This window comes from Neofelis nebulosa, chromosome X (assembly GCF_028018385.1).
Source record: "Neofelis nebulosa isolate mNeoNeb1 chromosome X, mNeoNeb1.pri, whole genome shotgun sequence".
Taxonomy (NCBI): domain Eukaryota; kingdom Metazoa; phylum Chordata; class Mammalia; order Carnivora; family Felidae; genus Neofelis; species Neofelis nebulosa.
The window spans coordinates 123,320,590-123,335,290 of NC_080800.1; the positions used below are offsets into that span (position 1 = coordinate 123,320,590).

The 14,701-nt window shown below is 49.8% G+C and overlaps 1 long non-coding RNA gene across 1 annotated transcript; it reads left to right on the plus strand.

The window, feature by feature from the left end:
- The first annotated feature begins 6,746 nt into the window (after nt 1-6,746).
- Nucleotides 6,747-14,346, plus strand: LOC131502963 (uncharacterized). Its single transcript, XR_009257288.1, has 3 exons — nt 6,747-9,202; nt 10,537-10,616; nt 14,062-14,346. It is a non-coding gene; the product is annotated as an uncharacterized LOC131502963 (long non-coding RNA).
- The last annotated feature ends 355 nt before the right edge of the window (nt 14,347-14,701 follow it).

Sequence of the window (14,701 nt, forward strand, 5' to 3'; positions counted from 1 at the left end):
CGACTTTTAGGTTAGTTAGAGAGGGTGCTGGAGGCAGAGGAAGGCTCTGGGGTTCAGGCACATCTCTGGGCTTTGTAGAAGTGTCTCCCCTCCCTCCTGAGCCCTGGCCCTGTCAGTCCCATTGCAGGCTTTGGCTGGGGACCCAAATCTCAGGACACAAAGAGGCTATTTAGGTGCAAATATCCCTAATGAATAAAGAAAGGAGATTCACTTGCCAGATTATTTAAAGCAAGTTGTCTAAACCATTTCTCTTTAGCTAGCATGTTGGCCCCGGTGGTGGGGGGGGGGGTTGCTGTAAGACACATAGCAGCCCTCAAAAGCCTGTCTTCAGAATCCCTCCTGGAACCAATACCTACAAGGAGGAATTGACGAGCAAATTACAAATTATTGCCATGAACTGAGTGCAAAGGTGCCTCTAGCGGGCCGCGGGAAAAGCGCGTGTGAACCGGTTGATTTGACTAGACTCTTCCCAGCCAACAGATTCTCAACCAGCCTCGTCACCAGGAGACTGAAGGTGAGGAAGTGGCCAGATGGGACTGGAGGCTCCTTGGACATTTGCTGGCTGGCAGGGCTCCTCTCTGGCCCCTGCTGGCAGGGCTGCCAGTGCCACTACTGCCTGCCTGGTGCGCCACCTTTGGCTGAGAGGGGCTGGTCGGGAGCCAGGTCGATTAGAAGCTGTGCTGGGCTTGATGGCCGCGCCCTGGTACCCTTCCAGTTTGGCTTAGGAAAAGGCCATGATGGGAAGGAAGAATCACAGGGCTGGGCCTCATATCCTCGTCTGCCATTCCTACCTCTACTCCAGTATTAAAACGTTTTGCAGACTTCACATAACAGCTAGCGATGCTTTATCACCCACCAATCAAGAAACACAAAAAGACAAATAGCCACATAAATATGCAAGGCAAATCTGTCTATAGACAGACAATGCTTGGTAAACACATGGGTCCATGAACTCCTGCCAATAATGCCCCCATTCATTCACTCAGCCAACATTTACTGAAGACCCACTATGTGCCAGCCCTGTGTTCGATGCTGGGCCCAAAACAACGAGAAAGACACAGCCCCTGCCTTCTGTGTGTGCACACTCTACTAGGGGAGGCAGACAGGAACCATGTACACATGGTCTTTGAGAAAGTCAGTATCACTGGGCTGAAGCCCAGGAGTCGGCAGGTTTGTGCTCCCTCTGAAGGCTCTGAGAGGGTCCTTCTGCACTTGCTCCAGCTTCTGGTGGCACCTTGGCTCATGGCCATATCCCTAGGTTCTGTATTGCTTCTCGTCTTAGCACACTTACTGTTGGATTTAGGGCCCACCCAGATAATCTAAGATGAGCTCATCTCGATTAACTTGATTACCTCTACAAAGATCCTTTTCCCAGATAAGGTCACATTCATAGATTCCCGGTGAACATATCTTTCAGGGGCCACCATTCAACCCACAACAGTATGAACATAGGGGTCTTGGGAAGCACACACCATGTTGGGGGCCATTTCCGGTGCTCCCCACAGCTTGCTGCTACTGCTGTCTGTGGTGTTTGATCAGACCTTCCTGCTACATGAATCACCTGACTTCTTTTAGTGTGTTACATACTGGAATCTGCATTTCCTCTGAGTTGGTTATGTCTGTCTCCCAACCACTATCTATCTATCTATCTATCTATCTATCTATCTCTGTCTCTATCCCTATCTCTATCTATCTCTATCTCTATATCTGTTTATCCATTCGACCACCAGAAGTGTTTTTCTAAAGGCTGGCTTGGCTCCTGCCCTTACTCACAAGCCTTTGATGCCTCCCTGGTGCCTGTGGATGCTCTCTGAGCTGCTCAAATGTTGAGTCTGGCCCTCAACATCAGGTGGACACAGCCTACTAGCCACCCTCTCCCCACTCCCCCACCCACCCTCATGACCATCCATGTCCCATACCTGTCCCGTTTCTTCTCCCCAGGATATCCTGGGCTCCTCTGTCCCCAGGCCTCTGCTCATGCCTTCCTTGCCTAGGATATTTTCCACACCTGCTCACCTTCTTTCTACCTTTCCAAGTTCAGCTCAAACCCCACCACTTCCTAGAAGCCTTCCCAGTCCTGCAGAGCTGAGAATAACTCTCTCTAGTCCCTTCCCGAGGGTCCAAGGGTCCATATCAGGGTGGCCAATTCTCCTAACTAGGAGTCTCTTTCTCCCCCTGTGGGATAGAGTTGAACTTGCCTTCCAGTCCCCGACACCTGGTACATGGTAAGAAACGCAGTGGGTTTTTGCAGAAAGAATTTGAGGGGGATGTGTGCATCTTATTGCTTCTTCTATTGCTTGGTTGGCAAGGAAGCTAACCAATTCCCAGAGGGGTGGAAAGCTAGGAAAACCAGCTGAGATGAAAGGGGTGCAGTGTCATCTGGTATAGTAGATGGCATCCAAAGAGACTCACTCCTGCTCTGGCCTCTCTTGCTGCCCCTTTTCTGCCGGATGCCCCTGGTCCACCATCTCCCAGGCATACCCGCCCTTGTCTTGGCACAGTTGTCTTGGCACAGGGATTTGACATTCATTCTGTTGACACCTGAGATGAGTACAGATGTTCCCTGAGCCCCCTTTCCTGGTTCCTCCTTCTTTCAACCAAAGCCAGACCTCTCAGCTCCTCTGGCTGCTGAAATGTAAGGCCCCCCAAGGCCATGGCTAAACATCATACCCAAACCCCAACTCAGCCGCACCCCTGGAGTCTGTGCCCAGAACTTTTTTGACTTGGCCCTCCTCAGGATACACAGCCCCTGGTAGCCATCCTCAGCCGCCCCCTTGTGTCCTACCCACTCAGGGACTTGCTGGTTTTGTCCCCAGCTTCTTCTTGGCCCTCAGCCTCCTCACACCTGCTTTCATGGGAGCATCAGCCCAAGAACTCCATTCTGCCATCACTATGGTGCGGGGAGGGGACAGAGAATGAACCCTGACATCAGCCCTGGGGTCACATCCCAGCTCTGCCTTGTACTTGCTTGTGACCTGCTTGGAGCCTCAGTTCCCAATGAGCTGTTCATTCACTTACTCAGAAAATTTTCATGGGTGCCAGACATACTAAGTGCTAGTGATTGAGGTTGCATCCCTGAAAAGGACAGAAACTATGCCCTCAAGGAGTTCAGGGCTTGGGCTTGTGAGGCGCTAGCCATGCAAATGATAATGATGGAAGGAGATCAAGGCTATAATGTTGGGGCCCCATGCTGTGCTCTGATGTGCCTGCAGAGCTCTAAACAATTTCCCACTCTCAAGCATTATATTATAAAAACACAGCGAAGAGCTAAGGGCTAGAAAATTCTGCAGTTGCAATAAAAAGTCACTTTTCTTGCAAGGATTTCAATAAGACAGACTTTTAAAAAAAAAAAATAGCTGTGGGTGTATTTGGCTATTGCCAGCTAAGATAATCAGCTGTTCCAAATGGACAGAACAGACATGAACACCACCAAGCCCATGCAGAACAGCACGCAAAACCAAAGTCAAGTTTCTGAACCGCCAAAATACAGTGTGTCCTCAATTTTAAGATGGTGTCATTGAAAAGATGCAAATAATTTGATGTTTTTTTTTTCAGGAAGAAATAAGGCAGCAAAACCACGTCGAAGTTATCCCTGTATAGTGCCGAGTGTGACAGCATTAACGAGTGAGAAAGCACGGGCTCTGAAAATTCCCTCTGCAGCCCACCTCCCACCTGCCAGAGGCCTCAGGTGCACCAGCCACTCTGCACAGACGACACTTCCACACACCCCCCCCCCACGTCTGTGGCCCTACGTCCCAGCTCCTTTCATAGCCAAGAGCAAGCAGAGTAGTGCTACTCTGGCTGCCTAGCAATGTTTTTCTGTCCCATGGGACTCACAACAGGAGAAATGGTTGTGTGCAAAGGAGTGACAGGGGAAAGGAGCAGCCGCATCCCTCCCTGGGAGGGGTCCAAGACCTGGACTGCAGTAGCAGCTGACACATGGCAGGGAAGCCAGCAGAGGAAGAGAAATACTTAGCAAGTGAGTCGACAAGATTGCTTGTTGAGTGGCTGTGGAGAGAAGGGATCTGGGGGAGCCCAGGTTTCTGGGCAGTTACTGAGACATGCTCCCCAGGAGAGAGAAAAAAATGGTGCCAGGTAGGATAACCACAGGGCTGGATGTACCAGTGTGCTGAGTGTGCCGAGCCTCCTGCTTTCCTGTGGGGGCAGCTCTGCGGTGTTGGGGAAGGAACTGGGGAGGCTCAGAGGTGGTAGGTGAGGCTGGCCATGCAGCCTCCCTGAAGGGCCATCTCCGGGGCCGTCGTCTCCAGCTCAGAAACTAGTCTTCTTTCTCCTGAACTCATGGGCAGTCCAGCAAGTGACCCCCACCTGTGTTGCTCCGCCAAGTAAGGCCGGCTGGCCGGCCGGCAGAGCCACTGCCTGGGCTCCCAGCCAGTCTCCCCGCAACCCTCCCCCCACCCCCTCAGCCGTCCCTGTGCACCAGGGCCAAGGGAAGGGCCTGCTCTGTCCTGGACAGATGCTTGGAAGTGTTAGCTTCAGGGCTGGTGGTAGTTTCCTCTCAGTTCTTCTGTCTCCCTCATCCTCCTTCCTCCTGCCTCTCTGTGGTACTGTTGCTAGAGTGTGTGTGCTGGCTTCCTATGGCTGCCATTACAAATGGCCACCAAGTGAGTGACTTAAGAGGATAGAAATGTATTTATTCATGCAGAAATGTATGTATGGTTGCATGTATTCTCTTCCAATTCTGGAGGTCAGAGGAGAAATCGAGATGTCCACAGTGCTCTGCTTTGTGTGAAGGCTCCAAGGGAGAATCTTCTGTCACCTCTTTGTTTCTGGTGGCCCCTGACATTCCTTGGCTTGGGGCTGCACCACTCCAATCTCTGCCTCCAGCTTTACCATCACCTCCTTCCCTGTGTGGTTCAAATCTCCTTCCCTCTCTTATAAGCCCTGTCGTCATTGGATTTAGGATCCACCTGGATAATCCAGAATATCTCATCTGGAGATCCTTAATTTCATTATATCTACAAAGACACTTTTTCAAATAAGGTCACATTCACAGGTTCCAGGTAGACATATCTTTTGGGGGCACCATTCAACACACTATAGTATGAATATTAGGATTCTCCATCAACCCCAAGATTGCAGGCCGTGTCTCCCACAGGACACTCAGAGCGAAGTGCCCACAGCCACGACAGGAGGGAAGACCACAGCTCATATCAACTCTCCAGAACTCGTGGGGAAGGCAGCCCTGGAGGTCAGGTGACCCGATCCCATCGCTAGCCTGGCAGGGGAAAGGGAGGCTCTTCCTTGAGGTCTTCGTCCTGCTTCTTTTCTGCAGGTGTTGAGGGAGGGGACATCTCCCCTGCACCAGGACTGCCCAGACTCCTCTTAGAGAGTCTCCCATTGCCCTGTGGGCCATGGCCAGAGTCACACACCAGCAGGAGGCAGCAGACTCTGAAGCACGGAGGGTCCCCACCCTGGTCCTGGGGCTAAAGACCCTGACATCCACGACTGTCACTTCAGGCCACTTTGAGGGCAAGTGGCAGCGGTGCGGCCCATCCGGTTGTGCAGCGCACACGGAGAGGGAAGTGGAGGCGTTTTGCAACCCGCAAAGGGCATTCTTAGAGATGCGGAGCCATTCCTCCCCCCGGTGTGGCCTTGGGGCCGGGACTGGTCTGTCTCCTGCATCCGACATCAGACTGGACAAACTGACACCCCTCCTGCTGAGAGAAGCCTGGACTGGGGAGAAAAGGAGGGCTGGGGGTGGAGGGCTCTAGGAGGGGGAGCCCGTGTGAAGCTCAGCCCCTCTCACACATTTCTGAGAACGTAGTGATGGAACAGAACAAGAGAAAGACCATGTCTTTCACCAGAGAGGGGAGGGGACAACCCAGTTACCAATTTCGGTGATTAGCTGCAAGAAGAGGGTCCTTTATTCCAGGCGTGTGTATGCCTTTTAATTTCCTCTTGTGGGCTCCTGAGGGGGCCCAGTAACCAGGCAATTGGTATTCTTCTCAAGCCTTGGAGGATGCAGGCACTCTCTAGGAGCCAGCTCCAGGTGGTAAGGACTGCCACCTGCACTCCCTGCCTCCAGATTAAGTGTTCCGCACAAACCTGCCCTGGGCAGGGGAGGGGAGGTGGCGGGCTGGGACCGGGTCTGCCACAGGGGTGCAAGTGGGTTTTCTCCCCGTCTAGAGGAGGCAGCAGTGAGGTCCAAGTTGAAGTTGGCACCTTCCAACTTTGTGCGAAACAAAACAGAAATGTCCTATTGGTGATAAAGGGACTTGGTCCCCTTAAGCAATTGAAGGCACAGGAGTTACAAAGCAGTCCAATTAGGGGGTGGTGATTTGCATGACAAGAAGACCCTTTGCTTCATAAAAGAAGTTCTCCCGAGGCTGCATTAGATGGTGGGGGGGGGGGGGCGGGGGGGGTAGTTTGAAGATTCCATTTGCTAAACAGTGTTTCACCCACAGCACTGCCACAGAAAGCTCCGGTGTGAAACCAGTGCATCTGTACTGACTTCCGGGCAGCCTCCCAGCCCTGAGATGGGCCGGATGGCAAGAGCACACGGTCCTTGTACTAGCTCACGCGCACACACCCCTTCTTCTGCTGTGCTCTGGCAGTTTCTCAAAAACAGATGCGGCTTCTCCCCAGGCTGGGACCTGGCTTTGGAGGCAAAGGTAGTGGCCTAGTGCCTGGGCCCAGGAGGGGGGCGGGGGCGGGGGAGGGAGGAGTAGGGCAGGCAAGACGGAATTTCTGTCTGCAAGTTTCAGGGCCCTTTTCCTCTTTGGAGCCTTAGTGTCCACATTTATACAACAAGGGCATTTGCAGCTTCACCATTTCAGAGACTCCATTCCTGAGCTAGCTGGGTGGCCCTGGGGATGCCCTTGACCTATGAAATGGGATATGCCCAGACTAATGGCGAGGGAGGAAAAAAAAAAGGTATACATTTCTGAAAGTACTTTAGAAACTGTAATATTTGGGGCACTTGGGTGGCTCAGTTGGTTGAGCATCACACTCTTGATTTCAGCTCAGGTCATGATCCCAGGGTTGTGGCATCGAGCCCTGTGTCAGGCTCCATACTGAGTGTGGAGCCTGCTTAGGATTCTTTCCCTCCCTCTGCCCCTCTCCCCCCAAGCCCGCTTGCGTGCTCTCTCTCTCTCTCTCTCTCTGTCTCTCTGTCTCTCTGTCTCTCTCTCTCTCAACAAAACAAAAGAAAGAAAAAAGAAAGAAACTGTAATGTTTACGGATGCTGGAGACATGGAGGGAGGGTGGAACCTATGTCCCCATAAAAAAGGTGTCTTAAAAGTCACTCACGCACCATCAAAACACTCAGGTGGTTGGAAACCTGCTCAGTAGGTGTCTGTGTGCTAAGTGCTAAGGTGTTTCAGGGATCACCTTGGCGGGCTTCAGGGCATTTCCATTCCAATCACTGCTCATTGGAAGAAAGCCCTTCCCCCTGCGTGGTAAAATGTAGAGTAGATCCCCAACATGCAAATCTTGAAATTGACAGAAATTAACTGGACTGAAGTTGGGAATATAGTAGGAGCTTAAGAAAATGACTTGGAAGTGCTCACTATAAATAGAGTTTTGGAAGAAAAATTAATTTTTCAAGCTTGTCTGGGACTCACAAAGTAGAGATGCTGGGGCTACTGTAGTGTGATGGATAGCAGTCTCTTCTTTGTCCCACCCCCACCCCCGACCACTGCTCAAAGTGAGCAGTTTGCACACACCTTAAAGATTCAAAGTCGTTTTTAAAAGCTCTGAAATCCAGGTGTCAACCAGAGAGTTGGAGGAATTTGAGGGCTATACAGTGAACCAGGAAAAAAGGCAACAGAGGAAGAAGAATAGAGAGAGCAACTCAGGGGAGGGGAGTTGGAGAGGGGAGAGAAGAGAAGGAATGCCCACGTTTCCTGGTGATTTTAATTTTCACATCACAAAGTGCCACCCACCTGTCAACCAAGACACTTCCCTGTGCCACCTACTGTGACCACTGGGAGGGAAGAACGTGGAACTCAATCCTTCCCACCCAGCCTGATCTGCCTACTGCTGTTAGACCACAAAGGAAGGAAGAGCCTCCAAAAGTTGCCAAGGTTCTCTCTCTCTGAGGTAAATGGCCAATTTCCACAGCCACTGGAGTGAGAACGCTGACCCCAACTCCCCTACTGGACTTACACCTCAGTGCCACAGGAGCCTGGAGTCAGACCGTAGCCACCTTGGGTTGGCAGGGACACCCAGGGTTCAGTGAAGGAGGCAGTGCCAGAATCCAGAAGTCACCAGTCCAGTCTCAGTCAGTGATGAACTGATTCTCCGAACTCTTTGGGCCAAGGACAAGCCATGGCCTCCATGCTTCTAGTCCCTTCCTTGAAGCGATCGGGTAAATCACATGATGAGCCTCAAGCAAGGGACTTTAAGCTGGTGGCTTCCAGCAGCTTCCTGCTCCTGAACCACCACTCTCTCTCTCTGAAGTCCTTCCATCGTCATTCACCCCCAACCCGTGCAGGCCCTAGGGAGGCTCTGACTCTGTTTGCGTGGTGAGCACCGGCCTCTGTGCCAGCTTCGTCACTAGCCAACTGTTTTGGTTTCCTGTGGCTGCCATAACGAACTACCACCAACTCAGTGGCTTCCAACAACAGAAATTTACTCTCATATAGTTCTGGAGGGTGGAACCCCACACTTGGTCAGCTGGGCTGGCCGCTCCTGTAGTCCGTGAGGAGAGAATCCGTTTCCTTGCCCTTTCCAGCTTCTGCTGGCTACCTGCACTCCTTGGCTCATGGCCCTTCCTCCATCTTCAAGGTGTGTCCCTCTGGTCTCTGCTTCCAGCATCACGTGGTCTTTCCCTCTTCTGTCATGTCAAACCTCCTCTGCCTTCCTCTGATCAGGGATGCTTGTGATGGCACTTAGGACCCATGCAGATAGTCTGGGATGACCTCTCCTTCTCGAGATGCTTAATCACATCTGCAGTGTCCCTTTCACTGTGTCATATTTATAGGTTTCAGAGATTAGGACGCAGACATTTTGAGAGGCCAGAATTCTGCCTACCACACCAGGTAGAGGTCTCTGGGCAACTGAGTCACCTCACCTTTCTGAACCTTGCTTGTTTGCTGACCTCTTGCTTCCAGGAAGACAGTGGATGTCACGGCACATTACACACTGTGAAGTGAGGACCAGCACAAGTGCTGAGGCTGGTTCTTGTCCCTTCCGATGAAGCTGAGGGCCCCTCAGTTCAGTCACGTGTGGCCTTCCCCAGGTGTGTCTTCATTAATGCTCTCCAAGTTGAACTTGTCCCTAAGCCAACTGGCTCCTCCCTCTCTGTCCCAACGAGTGACAGTGGACAGTAGAAGGTCTTTGGGTGGGTGGCAGCCATTCTGGCTTTGATCCTAGGCAACCATTGTTCTGTGTGGTGGTTCCACGGAGATCCACGTATATATAAATAGGATCATGAGGGTAAAGTTCTCTTTGTTCTCTGAGTAGCAGTTAAAGCAGTCTGTGCTTGTCACCCCTCTGCTGCCTCTGGAACCAGCCACAGTGCCATCCCGGCCCTCTGCCAGCTGCTGCCCACAGTCGCTTTGGTGGATCAGGCCCTACTGTCAACCTCAGCTGGTCAGCCTGCCTGAGGGCAGGTCACAGTTTGTCCAGTAGCTGATAGGAGGTACGCAAAAGACAGCAAGAGCTCCAAATGGAGAGATTGGTAAAAACCCCTGGGTGTATGACCACAGCTGTCTCCCAGAGCTTAGCAGAGAATGTGGAAACTACCAGCAAGCTTTTAAAGGGAAACCATTATCTCTCAACCCAAACCCAGGGAAGTCACATCTGCTACCACCAGCAGATGGGGGCGGGGTGGTGGTGCTTCAGCTAAGCCTGTGAGAAACTGAGAACAGAAAGACACTTTCTGAACTTGGCCTTCCCACCCTCTCATTGTGCCAGCATGGAGATGGGATCCTTGGAGAGTGGGCAGGGAGGATGACTGGTGGGGAGAATTTGGACATTACTCCCCAAGAAAGCCGGGCTGGGGGCTTCCACAACGGGTGCTGCCCTGCCCAGTTCTGGTCTGTGGCCTCTTTTTGAGGGGCTCTGACATCTTCAGAGCATGCCGCAATCTCCCAGGGCCTTCTTCAGCCATCTTGGTGGCTGGGGTGCTCTAAAGCCCTGAGAAGGGACAGGGTGGTAACACTGTCCATTTTACAGATAGGGGGTGGAGCCAGGGGGAGCTTACTCGCCCAGATCACACAGATGTGGAACTGGCAACAGAACTCCCCCTGCCCAAACCTGAGTCTTTGGATTGTAGTCCAGTACTTGAAGTACTCCACCGTCCCTCTGAACGCAGGAGACCGCATTGCGGTGTTGGCTGCAGCATTAGTGGCCTGTTGTCCTTGTGTCCTTCTGAGCACAATTCCACAGCATACTGCTTTCCACTAAACAGCAGCCCCGCTGTTTAAAAAGCCTACTCCACGTGCCATACCAAATGATCTTGATGTATGAATTAGTCGTTCCATTTCTCTAACAGGAAACTAAACATACCTTTTGCATACTTGTTTGCTAGTTTCTATTGGTTTTTATTTTGTTTTTCTTTTCTCTGTATAGCCTAAGGCAATTTGGCGCCGGTTACAGACCCTGAGTTGGTAGGTAGACACAGTCATGTTTGTGGCCTGACCCCAGTGCAGGTAAGGATTCTGGAAATAAAATGACTCACTTCTCTCAGGATTTGGGGGTGAGAAAGTGGCCCCTTCCCAAAGCAAGCTTAAAGATCAATGTGTAGACACCTTGTTGGGGGGCCAGGACACCTGGTCCAGGACCTGATCTGGAATGGAGGGATATGTATGGTCTTCAGTGGTGCAAACACGGAACATAGTCCTGGCGATTTCAGAGTGGCACATCACACAATGTGGGTAGGAACCCCCGAAAGCCCACAGGATCAAAACTCTTTTCACGGTAAAACCAAGATGCATTTGCCTTTTCCACTTGCCTTCTCTCACAACCACACAGTGAATTTTTCTAGAGACGACAGCTGTGATATCACAGCAGGCTGGATGCAGAAGCAGATACAAGAATGTGGCTATCTTCTATTACGCCTGACTTTAAGGAGATTTATAAAAATGTGCAAAAATGCCATTCTTCTCTTTGGTCATTTTTGTGTTGGAAAGTATAGTGATTTACATTAATATGCAGTGGTTATATTATCATTATTTTAAAATGAATTAATAAATACTTTAAAGTTTTCTCAATCTAAATTCCTAAAGCTAAAAATATCAATAGATAGAGCCTTCATAACCAAAAGTTCTGTGAAGTCCTCAATAATTGTTGGAGCATAAAGGCACCCTGAGACCAAAAGGCTTGAGAACTGCTGTCCTCAAAATTGGGGGACACTCCCATGGGACATTTGGGGACACTGTGTGGAGCAGGAAATTGCCCAAGGTCACCTAGTGATTTACTGGCAGAAATAGGACTTCAATCTGGCTTTGATTTCCAGGGCATTTTTTTGTCAAAAGCTTCAGTGACTTGGCTCTAGGGCAAAGGCCTAAAGGAACCACAGTGGCCTGCCCGCCCCACCTACCAAATACTTGCACTTCCAGTGAGTGTCAGCTCTCTAGCCACAAGGTAAAGGATTTTACCTGGCCACCACCTTGAAGAATTAAGGTAAAGCAGAGAAACTCACCTAGACCACATGATGAGCCAGTGGCCTCTCAGAACCAGGATCTAGGCTTCCAAACCCCCTGTCAATTACTCTTGTACTGGGGACTCTGGCCAGCAGAAAAGACCCTCCCTGGGCCAGTGAAAAGTATTACAATTGGCCAGAGCTCATCATTAAATTCACAGCCTTGAAGAGGCTGATTGCCCATACATCAGCCCTCTCCCCAGCCCTATCCACGAGAGATTTCCGCTCCAGCTTCCTTCCCTGCTTTGAGTTGCTCCTGCACCTACACAGAGTACCTCACAGTGCTCAGAGTGTCCGAAACCCAGGGAGTTCCCACAACTGCCACTGTTTTTGCATCAATTCCCAGGTCCCCACCATGCAACCTGTGTGCACAGATTTTTAAAAAGTGTTGTTTCCGTGCTCCATGGGCCTTTTAGTCCAACCCCATTTGATCTTAATAGCACTGGTGCCCTTGTGTTATTCCATACATTAGACTGAGCTGTGGAATTGACATGCATTCTCTACGAATTGCTACTGGAAGGTGAGAGGGGAGGGACTGTGACTTGGGTGCTGCTGCTGATCTGTGTTAGTAATGAAACCCCAGCCCCGCATTCATTTGTTAAACACCTTGGCTTTTAAACAAGCTTGACATTTGAGCATTCTTACTGGTGCTCTTCCAGCCCATCTGCAAACTGAGAAGGGAGCTGTTGAATCTTGCCTTGCAATAGACTTCCGTGGCATCCTGGCCTGGAGTCTTCAATTTCTCAGTCCTGGCAGTGGGTCAGGTAGAGCTCAGCACTGCAGGGAGGACTGGCTGAGGGAGGAAGGAGAACACACTCCAGAGGAGGACAGCACCGTAGCCCTACTCCTCTGACATGTATCATTAACTATTAACCAAGAATCATTATTTTTGTAGATTTGTCACAATTGCCTTCTACAACTAGCTTCCTCAGTGCTGTGCTAATTATCCGTATGTGCTCCTGTGAATGCCAATCATTTATTTCCAATTTACATAATCACAGAGGGCTGTTGATAACATGGAAATGCTTCAGAGTCAATGCATTAGCATTTGCCTCCAGATCATTTTATGCTCTGACTCGACAAGTTCATTCCTATCATATATGAATTTAACCTTTTGCATCCCCGAAGCAGCCAGGGAAACTGCCTGCATCTCTGCAAGGGTCATTTACTTCACATGATGTCTCAAGTTAGGTGCTCTCTTGTGCTTAGAGGTTAAAAAAAAAAATGATACAACTTCCAAAGCTGACAGAAGAAGAAACAGAAAATTTGAGTAGTCCCATATCTATTATTGATGTTGAAAATTAGTTAAAAACCATCCTGTAAAGAAACCCCTGGCCCAGATGGATGTGAATCCTTCTAAGCATTTAAGAAATAACACTAACCTGGAGTGCTGGGTGGCTCAGTCGGTTGAGCATGGGTACTCAACTTCAGCTCAGGTCATGATCTCATGATTCATGGTTTCAAGCTCTACATTGGGCTGTACTGTCAGCATGAAGCCTACTCTGGATCCTCTGTCTTCCCCCCCTGTCTCTCTGCCCCTCCTCTCTCTCTCTCTCAAATAAATAAACATTAAAAAACACTAACCTTACATTAAAAAAAAAAAACAACCACTAACCTTACAAAAGCTATTGCAGAGAATAGAAAAGGTGGGAGCACTTCCTTTTTTGATGAGGTCACTATAACCTTGACTCCAAAACCTGACAAGGATATTACAAGAAAGAAACATTATAGACCAATTTCTCTCATGAGCATAGTCTCACAAGTCCTTAATGAAATACTAGCCAATCAGGGGTGCCCAGGTGGCTCAGTCTCTAGGGCATGCAACTCTTTTTTTTTTTTTTTTTTTTTCCCCCAACGTTTTTTTATTTATTTTTGGGACAGAGAGAGACAGAGCATGAACGGGGGAGGGGCAGAGAGAGAGGGAGACACAGAATCGGAAACAGGCTCCAGGCTCCGAGCCATCAGCCCAGAGCCTGACGCGGGGCTCGAACTCACGGACCGCGAGATCGTGACCTGGCTGAAGTCGGACGCTTAACCGACTGCGCCACCCAGGCGCCCCTAGGGCATGCAACTCTTAATCACAAGGTCATGAATTCAAGCCCCCATGTTGGGCATGGAGCCTACTTAAAAAAAAAGAAAAGAAAAGAAAAGAAAAGGGGCGCTTGGGTGGCTCAGTCAGTTAAGCATCTGACTTCAGCTCAGGTCATGATCTCACAGCTTGTGAGTTCGAGTCCTGTGTCGGGCTGTGTGCTGACAGCTGGAGCCTGGAGCCTGCTTCGGATTCTGTGTCTCATTCTCTGTCTCTGCCCCTCCCCCGCTCACACTCTGTCTCTCTCTCAAAAAATAAACATTAAAAAAATTTAAAAAACAAGAAAAGAGAAAATAAATATTAGCCAATCAAATCCAATACATATACACCTATAATATATATTAATATGCTTTATATATGTTAGGATGTCCTTGGAACCACAGTAGAGGGGACGGCCATCTTGCCAGCGCAACCCAAGGAAAAGCCCCCAGTAGTGTGCTGGAACGAATTGGAGGTCAACCAATCACCGAGTGACAGCACGACCTGACGCGAAAAAGGCCCACCCGGACCTAAACCCGGAACCGCTGCAGCTTAAAAACCCCAACCCACCACACCCGGGTGCGACTTCCCTGACTCCTCTCTCTCTCTCCCTGAGTCATGGAACCTCGCCGGAGACCCTTGTTCCCAATAAAGCCTTTGACTGCTAAAATTTTTAGTTCTTGACTCTTACCTTTACCCTAGCCTACGCCTGACCCTAACAATATACACATATAAATACACACATGTATCTATCCCCAAATTACATTCATTATACATCCATGCATATATATTCATATATGTTTATTGCCCCATTCACGTGTGTGTGTGTGTGTTTGCAGAGAAACAGAGGGAAAAAGAAAAAGAGGGAGCACTTCTGGTGTTTTCAGGAATCACCTCCTTGTATTCCTGTACTTGACTCAGTGTCTGCTTCTAGGGAAACATAATCTAATTCAACAACCAATTGAGTTTAATTCCAGCTATGCAAGGGTGGTTTAATATTAGAAAATCAATCAATCTGATTAATC